Here is a 17,854-nt window from a genome sequence, read left to right on the forward strand (position 1 = left end):
CGTTATACGTTCTTCGTTACACGTTATACGTTATACGTTATACGTTATACGTTATACGATATACGATATACGTTATACGTTATACGATATACGTTATACGTTATACGTTAGACGTTATAGGTTTCACGTAATACGTTATACGTTATTGGTTATACGTTATTCGATATACGTTCTTCGTTACACGCTAGACGTTATACGTTATGGGTTATACGTTATACGTTATACGTTATACGTTATACGTTATACGTTATACGTTATACGTTATACGTTATACGTTATACGTTATACGTTATACGTTATACGTTATACGTTATACGTTATACGTTAGACGTTATAGGTTTCACGTAATACGTTATACGTTATTGGTTATACGTTATTCGATATACGTTCTTCGTTACACGCTAGACGTTATACGTTATTGGTTAAACGTTATTCGATATACGTTCTTCGTTACACGCTAGACGTTATACGTTATGGGTTATACGTTATACGTTACACGTTATACGTTATACGTTATACGTTATACGTTATACGTTATACGTTATACGTTTTACGTTATACGTTATACGTTATACGTTATACGTTATACGTTATACGTTATACGTTATACGTTATACGTTATACGTTATACGTTATACGTTATACGTTGTACGTTATACGTTATACGTTATACGTTATACGTTATACGTTATACGTTATACGTTATACGTTATACGTTATACGTTATACGTTATACGTTATACGTTATACGTTATACGTTATACGTCATACGTTTTACGGTATACATTATACGTTATACGTCATAGGTTATACGTTATACGTTATACGTTATACGTAATATGTAATACGTCTTACGTTTTACGATATACGTTATACGTTATAGGTTATACGTTATACGTTATACGTTATACGTTATACGTTATACGTTATACGTTATACGTGATACGTTATGCGTTTTACGTTATACGTTATACGTGATACGTTATGCGTTTTACGTTATACGTTATACGTTATACGTTATACGTTATACGTCATACGTTATACGTTATACGTTATACGTTATACGTTATACGTTATACGTGATACGTTATGCGTTATACGTTATACGTTATACGTTATACGTTATACGTTATACGTTATACGTTATACGTTATACGTTATACGTTATACGTTATACGTTATACGTTATACGTTATACGTTATACGTTATACGTTATACGTTATACGTTATACGTTATACGTTATACGTTATACGTTATACGTTATACGTTATACGTTATACGTTATACGTTATACGTTATACGTTATACGTTATACGTTATACGTTATACGTTATACGTTATACGTTATACGTTATACGTTATACGTTATACGTTATACGTTATACGTTATACGTTATACGTTATACGTTATACGTTATACGTTATACGTTATACGTTATACGTTATACGTTATAGGTTATACGTTATACGTTATACTTTATACGTTATACGTTATACGTTATACGTTATACGTTATACGTTATACGTTATACGTTATACGTTATACGTTATACGTTCTACGTTACACGTTATACGTTATACGTTATACGTTATACGTTATACGTTATACGTTATACGTTATACTTTATACGTTATACGTTATACGTTATACGTTATACGTTATACGTTATACGTTATACGTTATACGTTATACGTTGTAGGTTATACGTTATACGTGATACGTGATACGTCATACGTTATACGTTATACGTTATACGTTATACGTTATACGCCATACGTTATACGTTATACGTTATACTTTATACGTTATACGTTATACGTTATACGTTATACGTTATAGGTTATACGTTATACGTTATACGTTATACGTTATACGTTATACGTTATACGTTATACGTTATAAGTTATACGTTATACGTTATACGTTATACGTTATACGTTATACGTTATACGTTATACGTTACACGTCATACGTTATACGTTATACGTTTTACGTTATACGTTATACGTTATACGTTATACGTTATACGTTATACGTTATTCGTTATACGTAATATGTAATACGTCTTACGTTTTACGTTATTCGTTATACTTTCTTCGCTACTGGTTATACGTTATACCATATACGTTATACGTTATACGTTATAGGTCATACCGTATACGTTATACGTTATACGTTATACGTTATACGTTATACGTTTTACGTTATACGTTATACGTCATACGTTATACGTTATACGCCATACGTTATACGTTATACGTTATACGTTATACGTTACACGTTATACGTTATACGCTATACGTTATACGTTATACGTTATACGTTATAGGTTATACGTTATACGTTATACGTTATACGTTATACGTTATAAGTTGTACGTTATACGTTATACGTTATACGTTACACGTTATACGTTAGACGTTATACGTTATACGATATACGTTATACGTTATACGTTAGACTTTATAGGTTTCACGTAATACGTTATACGTTATACGTTATACGTTGTACGTTATACGTTATACGTTACACGTCATACGTTATACGTTTTACGTTATACGTTATACGTTATACGTTATACGTTATACGTTATACGTAATATGTAATACGTCATACGTTTTACGTTATTCGCTATACGTTATACGTTATACGTTATACGTTATAGGTTATACGTTATACGTTATACGTTATACGTTATACGTTATACGTTATACGTGATACGTTATGCGTTTTACGTTATACGTTATACGTTATACGTTATACGTTATACGTTATACGTTATACGTTATACGCTATACGTTATACGTTATACGTTATACGTTATAGGTTATACGTTATACGTTATACGTTATACGTTATACGTTATACGTTATACGTTATACGTTATACGTGATACGTTATGCGTTTTACGTTATACGTTATACGTGATACGTTATGCGTTTTACGTTATACGTTATACGTTAAACGTTATAGGTTATACGTTATACGTTATACGTTATACGTTATACGTTATACGTTATACGTTATACGTTATACGTTATACGTTATACGTTATACGTGATACGTTATGCGTTTTACGTTATACGTTATACGTTATACACTATACGTTATACGTTATACGTTATACGTTATACGTTATACGTTATACGTTGTACGTTATACGTCATAGGTTATACGTTATACGTTATACGTTATACGTTATACGTTATACGTTATACGTTATACGTTATACGTTATACGTTACACGTTATACGTTATACGTTATACGTTATACGTGATACGTTTTACGTTATACGTTATACGTCATACGTTATACGTTATACGCCATACGTTATACGTTATACGTTATACGTTATACGTTATACGTTATACGCTATACGTTATACGTTATACGTTATACGTCATAGGTTATACGTTATACGTTATACGTTATACGTTATACGTTATACGTTATACGTTATACGTTGTACGTTATACGTTGTACGTTATACGTTATACGTTATACGTTGTACGTTATACGTTGTACGTTATATGTTATACGTTATAAGTTATACGTTATACGTTATACGTTATACGTTATACGTTATACGTTATACGTTATACGTTACACGTCATACGTTATACGTTATACGTTTTACGTTATACGTTATACGTTATACGTTATACGTTATACGTTATACGTTATTCGTTATACGTAATATGTAATACGTCTTACGTTTTACGTTATTCGTTATACTTTCTTCGCTACTGGTTATACGTTATACCATATACGTTATACGTTATACGTTATAGGTCATACCGTATACGTTATACGTTATACGTTATACGTTATACGTTATACGTTTTACGTTATACGTTATACGTCATACGTTATACGTTATACGCCATACGTTATACGTTATACGTTATACGTTATACGTTACACGTTATACGTTATACGCTATACGTTATACGTTATACGTTATACGTTATAGGTTATACGTTATACGTTATACGTTATACGTTATACGTTATAAGTTGTACGTTATACGTTATACGTTATACGTTACACGTTATACGTTAGACGTTATACGTTATACGATATACGTTATACGTTATACGTTAGACTTTATAGGTTTCACGTAATACGTTATACGTTATACGTTATACGTTGTACGTTATACGTTATACGTTACACGTCATACGTTATACGTTTTACGTTATACGTTATACGTTATACGTTATACGTTATACGTTATACGTAATATGTAATACGTCATACGTTTTACGTTATTCGCTATACGTTATACGTTATACGTTATACGTTATAGGTTATACGTTATACGTTATACGTTATACGTTATACGTTATACGTTATACGTGATACGTTATGCGTTTTACGTTATACGTTATACGTTATACGTTATACGTTATACGTTATACGTTATACGTTATACGCTATACGTTATACGTTATACGTTATACGTTATAGGTTATACGTTATACGTTATACGTTATACGTTATACGTTATACGTTATACGTTATACGTTATACGTGATACGTTATGCGTTTTACGTTATACGTTATACGTGATACGTTATGCGTTTTACGTTATACGTTATACGTTAAACGTTATAGGTTATACGTTATACGTTATACGTTATACGTTATACGTTATACGTTATACGTTATACGTTATACGTTATACGTTATACGTTATACGTGATACGTTATGCGTTTTACGTTATACGTTATACGTTATACACTATACGTTATACGTTATACGTTATACGTTATACGTTATACGTTATACGTTGTACGTTATACGTCATAGGTTATACGTTATACGTTATACGTTATACGTTATACGTTATACGTTATACGTTATACGTTATTCGTTATACGTTACACGTTATACGTTATACGTTATACGTTATACGTGATACGTTTTACGTTATACGTTATACGTCATACGTTATACGTTATACGCCATACGTTATACGTTATACGTTATACGTTATACGTTATACGTTATACGCTATACGTTATACGTTATACGTTATACGTCATAGGTTATACGTTATACGTTATACGTTATACGTTATACGTTATACGTTATACGTTATACGTTGTACGTTATACGTTGTACGTTATACGTTATACGTTATACGTTGTACGTTATACGTTGTACGTTATATGTTATACGTTATACGTTATACGTTATACGTTATACGTTATACGTTATACGTTATACGTTATACGTTATACGTTATACGTTATACGTTATACGTTATACGTGATACGTTATACGTTATACGTTATACGTTATACGTTATACGTTATACGTTATACGTGATACGTTATGCGTTTTACGTTATACGTTATACGTTATACACTATACGTTATACGTTATACGTTATACGTTATACGTTATACGTTATACGTTATACGTTATACGTTATACGTTATACGTTATACGTTATACGTTATACGTTATACGTTATACGTTATACGTTATACGTTATACGTTATACGTTATACGTTATACGTTATACGTTTTACGTTATACGTTATACGTCATACGTTATACGTTATACGCCATACGTTATACGATATACGTTATACGTTATACGTTATACGTTATACGTTATACGTTATACGTTATACGTTATACGTTATACGTTATACGTTATACGTTATACGTTATACGTTATACGTTATACGTTATACGTTATACGTTATACGTTATACGTTATACGTTATATGTTACACGTTATACGTTATACGTCACACGTTATACGTTATACGTTATAGGTCATACGTTACACGTTATACGTTATACTTTTTACGTTATACGTTATACGTTGTACGTTATACGTTATACGTTACACGTCATACGTTATACGTTTTACGTTATACGTTATACGTTATACGTTATACGTGATACGTTATACGTAATATGTAATACGTCGTACGTTTTACGTTATACGTTATACGTTATACGTTATACGTTTTACGTTATACGTTATACGTTATACGTTATACGTTATTCGTTATACGTTCTTCGTTACACGTTATACGTTATACGTTATACGTTATACGTTATACGATATACGATATACGTTATACGTTATACGATATACGTTATACGTTATACGTTAGACGTTATAGGTTTCACGTAATACGTTATACGTTATTGGTTATACGTTATTCGATATACGTTCTTCGTTACACGCTAGACGTTATACGTTATGGGTTATACGTTATACGTTATACGTTATACGTTATACGTTATACGTTATACGTTATACGTTATACGTTATACGTTATACGTTATACGTTATACGTTATACGTTATACGTTATACGTTATACGTTAGACGTTATAGGTTTCACGTAATACGTTATACGTTATTGGTTATACGTTATTCGATATACGTTCTTCGTTACACGCTAGACGTTATACGTTATTGGTTATACGTTATTCGATATACGTTCTTCGTTACACGCTAGACGTTATACGTTATGGGTTATACGTTATACGTTACACGTTATACGTTATACGTTATACGTTATACGTTATACGTTATACGTTATACGTTTTACGTTATACGTTATACGTTATACGTTATACGTTATACGTTATACGGTATACGTTATACGTTATACGTTATACGTTATACGTTATACGTTATACGTTGTACGTTATACGTTATACGTTATACGTTATACGTTATACGTTATACGTTATACGTTATACGTTATACGTTATACGTTATACGTTATACGTTATACGTTATACGTTATACGTTATACGTTATACGTCATACGTTTTACGGTATACATTATACGTTATACGTCATAGGTTATACGTTATACGTTATACGTTATACGTAATATGTAATACGTCTTACGTTTTACGATATACGTTATACGTTATAGGTTATACGTTATACGTTATACGTTATACGTTATACGTTATACGTTATACGTTATACGTTATACGTGATACGTTATGCGTTTTACGTTATACGTTATACGTGATACGTTATGCGTTTTACGTTATACGTTATACGTTATACGTTATACGTTATACGTCATACGTTATACGTTATACGTTATACGTTATACGTTATACGTGATACGTTATGCGTTTTACGTTATACGTTATACGTTATACTTTATACGTTATACGTTATACGTTATACGTTATACGTTATACGTTATACGTTATACGTTATACGTTATACGTTCTACGTTACACGTTATACGTTATACGTTATACGTCATACGTTATACGTTATACGTTATACGTTATACTTTATACGTTATACGTTATACGTTATACGTTATACGTTATACGTTATACGTTATACGTTATACGTTATACGTTGTAGGTTATACGTTATACGTGATACGTGATACGTCATACGTTATACGTTATACGTTATACGTTATACGTTATACGCCATACGTTATACGTTATACGTTATACTTTATACGTTATACGTTATACGTTATACGTTATACGTTATACGTTATACGTTATACGTTATACGTTATACGTTATAAGTTATACGTTATACGTTATACGTTATACGTTATACGTTATACGTTATACGTTATACGTTACACGTCATACGTTATACGTTATACGTTTTACGTTATACGTTATACGTTATACGTTATACGTTATACGTTATACGTTATTCGTTATACGTAATATGTAATACGTCTTACGCTTTACGTTATTCGTTATACTTTCTTCGCTACTGGTTATACGTTATACCATATACGTTATACGTTATACGTTATAGGTCATACCGTATACGTTATACGTTATACGTTATACGTTATACGTTTTACGTTATACGTTATACGTCATACGTTATACGTTATACGCCATACGTTATACGTTATACGTTATACGTTATACGTTACACGTTATACGTTATACGCTATACGTTATACGTTATACGTTATACGTTATACGTTATACGTTATACGTTATACGTTATACGTTATACGTTATACGTTCTACGTTACACGTTATACGTTATACGTTATACGTTATACGTTATACGTTATACGTTATACGTTATACGTTATACGTTGTACGTTATACGTTGTACGTTATATGTTATACGTTATACGTTATACGTTATACGTTATACGTTATACGTTATACGTTATACGTTATACGTTATACGTTATACGTTATACGTTATACGTTATACGTTATACGTTATACGTTATACGTTATACGTTATACGTTATACGTTATACGTTATACGTTATACGTTATACGTTTTACGTTATACGTTATACGTCATACGTTATACGTTATACGCCATACGTTATACGTTATACGTTATACGTTATACGTTATACGCTATACGTTATACGTTATACGTTATACGTTATAGGTTATACGTTATACGTTATACGTTATACGTTATACGTTATACGTTATACGTTGTACGTTATACGTTATACGTTATATGTTACACGTTATACGTTATACGTCACACGTTATACGTTATACGTTATAGGTCATACGTTACACGTTATACGTTATACTTTTTACGTTATACGTTATACGTTGTACGTTATACGTTATACGTTACACGTCATACGTTATACGTTTTACGTTATACGTTATACGTTATACGTTATACGTGATACGTTATACGTAATATGTAATACGTCGTACGTTTTACGTTATACGTTATACGTTATACGTTATACGTTTTACGTTATACGTTATACGTTATACGTTATACGTTATTCGTTATACGTTCTTCGTTACACGTTATACGTTATACGTTATACGTTATACGTTATACGATATACGATATACGTTATACGTTATACGATATACGTTATACGTTATACGTTAGACGATATAGGTTTCACGTAATACGTTATACGTTATTGGTTATACGTTATTCGATATACGTTCTTCGTTACACGCTAGACGTTATACGTTATGGGTTATACGTTATACGTTATACGTTATACGTTATACGTTATACGTTATACGTTATACGTTATACGTTATACGTTATACGTTATACGTTATACGTTATACGTTATACGTTATACGTTAGACGTTATAGGTTTCACGTAATACGTTATACGTTATTGGTTATACGTTATTCGATATACGTTCTTCGTTACACGCTAGACGTTATACGTTATTGGTTATACGTTATTCGATATACGTTCTTCGTTACACGCTAGACGTTATACGTTATGGGTTATACGTTATACGTTACACGTTATACGTTATACGTTATACGTTATACGTTATACGTTATACGTTATACGTTTTACGTTATACGTTATACGTTATACGTTATACGTTATACGTTATACGTTATACGTTATACGTTATACGTTATACGTTATACGTTATACGTTATACGTTGTACGTTATACGTTATACGTTATACGTTATACGTTATACGTTATACGTTATACGTTATACGTTATACGTTATACGTTATACGTTATACGTTATACGTTATACGTCATACGTTTTACGGTATACATTATACGTTATACGTCATAGGTTATACGTTATACGTTATACGTTATACGTAATATGTAAAACGTCTTACGTTTTACGATATACGTTATACGTTATAGGTTATACGTTATACGTTATACGTTATACGTTATACGTTATACGTTATACGTTATACGTGATACGTTATACGTTATACGTGATACGTTATACGTAATATGTAATACGTCGTACGTTTTACGTTATACGTTATACGTTATACGTTATACGTTTTACGTTATACGTTATACGTTATACGTTATACGTTATTCGTTATACGTTCTTCGTTACACGTTATACGTTATACGTTATACGTTATACGTTATACGATATACGATATACGTTATACGTTATACGATATACGTTATACGTTATACGTTAGACGATATAGGTTTCACGTAATACGTTATACGTTATTGGTTATACGTTATTCGATATACGTTCTTCGTTACACGCTAGACGTTATACGTTATGGGTTATACGTTATACGTTATACGTTATACGTTATACGTTATACGTTATACGTTATACGTTATACGTTATACGTTATACGTTATACGTTATACGTTAAACGTTATACGTTATACGTTAGACGTTATAGGTTTCACGTAATACGTTATACGTTATTGGTTATACGTTATTCGATATACGTTCTTCGTTACACGCTAGACGTTATACGTTATTGGTTATACGTTATTCGATATACGTTCTTCGTTACACGCTAGACGTTATACGTTATGGGTTATACGTTATACGTTACACGTTATACGTTATACGTTATACGTTATACGTTATACGTTATACGTTATACGTTTTACGTTATACGTTATACGTTATACGTTATACGTTATACGTTATACGTTATACGTTATACGTTATACGTTATACGTTATACGTTATACGTTATACGTTGTACGTTATACGTTATACGTTATACGTTATACGTTATACGTTATACGTTATACGTTATACGTTATACGTTATACGTTATACGTTATACGTTATACGTTATACGTCATACGTTTTACGGTATACATTATACGTTATACGTCATAGGTTATACGTTATACGTTATACGTTATACGTAATATGTAAAACGTCTTACGTTTTACGATATACGTTATACGTTATAGGTTATACGTTATACGTTATACGTTATACGTTATACGTTATACGTTATACGTTATACGTGATACGTTATGCGTTTTACGTTATACGTTATACGTGATACGTTATGCGTTTTACGTTATACGTTATACGTTATACGTTATACGTTATACGTCATACGTTATACGTTATACGTTATACGTTATACGTTATACGTTATACGTGATACGTTATGCGTTATACGTTATACGTTATACGTTATACGTTATACGTTATACGTTATACGTTATACGTTATACGTTATACGTTATACGTTATACGTTATACGTTATACGTTATACGTTATACGTTATACGTTATACGTTATACGTTATACGTTATACGTTATACGTTATACGTTATACGTTATACGTTATACTTTATACGTTATACGTTACACGTTATACGTTAGACGTTATACGTTATACGATATACGTTATACGTTATACGTTAGACGTTATAGGTTTCACGTAATACGTTATACGTTATACGTTATACGTTGTACGTTATACGTTATACGTTACACGTCATACGTTATACGTTTTACGTTATACGTTATACGTTATACGTTACACGTTATACGTTATACGTTATACGTTATACGTGATACGTTATACGTTATATGTTACACGTTATACGTTATACGTCACACGTTATACGTTATACGTTATAGGTCATACGTTACACGTTATACGTTATACTTTTTACGTTATACGTTATACGTTGTACGTTATACGTTATACGTTACACGTCATACGTTATACGTTTTACGTTATACGTTATACGTTATACGTTATACGTGATACGTTATACGTAATATGTAATACGTCGTACGTTTTACGTTATACGTTATACGTTATACGTTATACGTTTTACGTTATACGTTATACGTTATACGTTATACGTTATTCGTTATACGTTCTTCGTTACACGTTATACGTTATACGTTATACGTTATACGTTATACGATATACGATATACGTTATACGTTATACGATATACGTTATACGTTATACGTTAGACGATATAGGTTTCACGTAATACGTTATACGTTATTGGTTATACGTTATTCGATATACGTTCTTCGTTACACGCTAGACGTTATACGTTATGGGTTATACGTTATACGTTATACGTTATACGTTATACGTTATACGTTATACGTTATACGTTATACGTTATACGTTATACGTTATACGTTATACGTTATACGTTATACGTTATACGTTAGACGTTATAGGTTTCACGTAATACGTTATACGTTATTGGTTATACGTTATTCGATATACGTTCTTCGTTACACGCTAGACGTTATACGTTATTGGTTATACGTTATTCGATATACGTTCTTCGTTACACGCTAGACGTTATACGTTATGGGTTATACGTTATACGTTACACGTTATACGTTATACGTTATACGTTATACGTTATACGTTATACGTTATACGTTTTACGTTATACGTTATACGTTATACGTTATACGTTATACGTTATACGTTATACGTTATACGTTATACGTTATACGTTATACGTTATACGTTATACGTTGTACGTTATACGTTATACGTTATACGTTATACGTTATACGTTATACGTTATACGTTATACGTTATACGTTATACGTTATACGTTATACGTTATACGTTATACGTCATACGTTTTACGGTATACATTATACGTTATACGTCATAGGTTATACGTTATACGTTATACGTTATACGTAATATGTAAAACGTCTTACGTTTTACGATATACGTTATACGTTATAGGTTATACGTTATACGTTATACGTTATACGTTATACGTTATACGTTATACGTTATACGTGATACGTTATGCGTTTTACGTTATACGTTATACGTGATACGTTATGCGTTTTACGTTATACGTTATACGTTATACGTTATACGTTATACGTCATACGTTATACGTTATACGTTATACGTTATACGTTATACGTTATACGTGATACGTTATGCGTTATACGTTATACGTTATACGTTATACGTTATACGTTATACGTTATACGTTATACGTTATACGTTATACGTTATACGTTATACGTTATACGTTATACGTTATACGTTATACGTTATACGTTATACGTTATACGTTATACGTTATACGTTATACGTTATACGTTATACGTTATACTTTATACGTTATACGTTACACGTTATACGTTAGACGTTATACGTTATACGATATACGTTATACGTTATACGTTAGACGTTATAGGTTTCACGTAATACGTTATACGTTATACGTTATACGTTGTACGTTATACGTTATACGTTACACGTCATACGTTATACGTTTTACGTTATACGTTATACGTTATACGTTACACGTTATACGTTATACGTTATACGTTATACGTGATACGTTTTACGTTATACGTTATACGTCATACGTTATACGTTATACGCCATACGTTATACGTTATACGTTATACGTTATACGTTATACGTTATACGCTATACGTTATACGTTATACGTTATACGTCATAGGTTATACGTTATACGTTATACGTTATACGTTATACGTTATACACTATACGTTATACGTTATACGTTATACGCCATACGTTATACGTTATACGTTATACGTTATACGTTATACGCTATACGTTATACGTTATACGTTATACGTCATAGGTTATACGTTATACGTTATACGTTATACGTTATACGTTATACGTTATACGTTATACGTTGTACGTTATACGTTGTACGTTATATGTTATACGTTATACGTTATACGTTATACGTTATACGTTATACGTTGTACGTTATACGTTATACGTTATACGTTATACGTTATACGTTATACGTTATACGTTATACGTTATACGTTATACGTTATACGTTATACGTTATACGTTATACGTTATACGTTATACGTTATACGTTATAGGTTATACGTCATACGTTATACGTTATACGTTATACGTTATACGTTATACGTTATACGTGATACGTTATGCGTTATACGTTATACGTTATACGTTATACGTTATACGTTATACGTTATACGTTATACGTTATACGTTATACGTTATACGTTATACGTTATACGTTATACGTTATACGTTATACGTTATACGTTATACGTTATACGTTATACGTTATACGTTATACGTTATACGTTATACGTTATACGTTATACGTTATACGTTATACGTTATACGTTATACGTTATACGTTATACGTTATACGTTATACGTTATACGTTATACGTTATACGTTATACGTTATACGTTATACGTTATACGTTATACGTTATACGTTATACGTTATAGGTTGTACGTTATACGTTATACTTTATACGTTATACGTTATACGTTATACGTTATACGTTATATGTTACACGTTATACGTTATACGTCACACGTTATACGTTATACGTTATAGGTCATACGTTACACGTTATACGTTATACTTTTTACGTTATACGTTATACGTTGTACGTTATACGTTATACGTTACACGTCATACGTTATACGTTTTACGTTATACGTTATACGTTATACGTTATACGTGATACGTTATACGTAATATGTAATACGTCGTACGTTTTACGTTATACGTTATACGTTATACGTTATACGTTTTACGTTATACGTTATACGTTATACGTTATACGTTATTCGTTATACGTTCTTCGTTACACGTTATACGTTATACGTTATACGTTATACGTTATACGATATACGATATACGTTATACGTTATACGATATACGTTATACGTTATACGTTAGACGATATAGGTTTCACGTAATACGTTATACGTTATTGGTTATACGTTATTCGATATACGTTCTTCGTTACACGCTAGACGTTATACGTTATGGGTTATACGTTATACGTTATACGTTATACGTTATACGTTATACGTTATACGTTATACGTTAGACGTTATAGGTTTCACGTAATACGTTATACGTTATTGGTTATACGTTATTCGATATACGTTCTTCGTTACACGCTAGACGTTATACGTTATTGGTTATACGTTATTCGATATACGTTCTTCGTTACACGCTAGACGTTATACGTTATGGGTTATACGTTATACGTTACACGTTATACGTTATACGTTATACGTTATACGTTATACGTTATACGTTATACGTTTTACGTTATACGTTATACGTTATACGTTATACGTTATACGTTATACGTTATACGTTATACGTTATACGTTATACGTTATACGTTATACGTTATACGTTGTACGTTATACGTTATACGTTATACGTTATACGTTATACGTTATACGTTATACGTTATACGTTATACGTTATACGTTATACGTTATACGTTATACGTTATACGTCATACGTTTTACGGTATACATTATACGTTATACGTCATAGGTTATACGTTATACGTTATACGTTATACGTAATATGTAAAACGTCTTACGTTTTACGATATACGTTATACGTTATAGGTTATACGTTATACGTTATACGTTATACGTTATACGTTATACGTTATACGTTATACGTGATACGTTATGCGTTTTACGTTATACGTTATACGTGATACGTTATGCGTTTTACGTTATACGTTATACGTTATACGTTATACGTTATACGTCATACGTTATACGTTATACGTTATACGTTATACGTTATACGTTATACGTGATACGTTATGCGTTATACGTTATACGTTATACGTTATACGTTATACGTTATACGTTATACGTTATACGTTATACGTTATACGTTATACGTTATACGTTATACGTTATAGGTTATACGTTATACGTTATACGTTATACGTTATACGTTATACGTTATACGTTATACGTTATAAGTTGTACGTTATACGTTATACGTTATACGTTATACGCCATACGTTATACGTTATACGTTATACGTTATACGTTACACGTTATACGTTATACGCTATACGTTATACGTTATACGTTATACGTTATAGGTTATACGTTATACGTTATACGTTATACGTTATACGTTATACGTTGTACGTTATACGTTATACGTTATACGTTACACGTTATACGTTAGACGTTATACGTTATACGATATACGTTATACGTTATACGTTAGACGTTATAGGTTTCACGTAATACGTTATACGTTATACGTTATACGTTGTACGTTATACGTTATACGTTACACGTCATACGTTATACGTTTTACGTTATACGTTATACGTTATACGTTATACGTTATACGTTATACGTAATATGTAATACGTCATACGTTTTACGTTATACGCTATACGTTATACGTTATACGTTATACGTTATAGGTTATACGTTATACGTTATACGTTATACGTTATACGTTATACGTTATACGTGATACGTTATGCGTTTTACGTTATACGTTATACGTTATACACTATACGTTATACGTTATACGTTATACGTTATACGTTATACGTTATACGTTATACGTTATACGTTATACGTTATACGTTATACGCTATACGTTATACGTTATACGTTATACGTTATAGGTTATACGTTATACGTTTTACGTTATACGTTATACGTTATACGTTATACGTTATACGTTATACGTTAAACGTTATACGTTGTACGTTATACGTTATACGTTATACGTTATAGGTTATACGTTATACGTTATACTTTATACGTTATACGTTATACGTTATACGTTATACGTTATACGTTATACGTTATACGCTATACGTTATACGTTATACGTTATACGTTATAGGTTATACGTTATACGTTTTACGTTATACGTTATACGTTATACGTTATACGTTATACGTTATACGTTAAACGTTATACGTTATACGTTATACGTTATACGTTATACGTTATAGGTTATACGTTATACGTTATACTTTATACGTTATACGTTATACGTTATACGTTATACGTTATACGTTATACGTTATACGTTATACGTTATACGTTATACGTTATACGTTATACGTTATACGTAATATGTAATACGTCATACGTTTTACGTTATACGCTATACGTTATACGTTATACGTTATACGTTATAGGTTATACGTTATACGTTATACGTTATACGTTATACGTTATACGTTATACGTGATACGTTATGCGTTTTACGTTATACGTTATACGTTATACACTATACGTTATACGTTATACGTTATACGTTATACGTTATACGTTATACGTTATACGTTATACGTTATACGTTATACGTTATACGCTATACGTTATACGTTATACGTTATACGTTATAGGTTATACGTTATACGTTTTACGTTATACGTTATACGTTATACGTTATACGTTATACGTTATACGTTAAACGTTATACGTTATACGTTATACGTTATACGTTATACGTTATAGGTTATACGTTATACGTTATACTTTATACGTTATACGTTATACGTTATACGTTATACGTTATACGTTATACGTTATACGTTATACGTTATACGTTATACGTTATACGTTCTACGTTACACGTTATACGTTATACGTTATACGTTATACGTTATACGTTATACGTGATACGTTATACTTTATACGTTATACGTTATACGTTATACGTTATACGTTATACGTTATACGTTATACGTTATACGTTATACGTTGTAGGTTATACGTTATACGTGATACGTGATACGTCATACGTTATACGTTATACGTTATACGTTATACGTTATACGCCATACGTTATACGTTATACGTTATACTTTATACTTTATACGTTATACGTTATACGTTATACGTTATAGGTTATACGTTATACGTTATACGTTATACGTTATACGTTATACGTTATACGATATAAGTTATACGTTATACGTTATACGTTATACGTTATACGTTATACGTTATACGTTATACGTTACACGTCATACGTTATACGTTATACGTTTTACGTTATACGTTATACGTTATACGTTATACGTTATACGTTATACGTTATACGTTATACGTTACACATTATACGTTATACGTTATACGTTATACGTTATACGTTGTACGTTATACGTTACACGTTATACGTTATACGTTATAGGTCATACGTTACACGTTATACGTTATACGTTATCCACTATACGTTATACGTTATACGTTATACGTTATATGTTATACGTTATAGGTCGTACCTTATACGTTATACGTTATACGTTTTACGTTATACGTT

The sequence above is a fragment of the Ptiloglossa arizonensis genome, unplaced genomic scaffold (assembly GCF_051014685.1).
Source record: "Ptiloglossa arizonensis isolate GNS036 unplaced genomic scaffold, iyPtiAriz1_principal scaffold0960, whole genome shotgun sequence".
NCBI classification, from domain to species: Eukaryota; Metazoa; Arthropoda; class Insecta; order Hymenoptera; family Colletidae; genus Ptiloglossa; species Ptiloglossa arizonensis.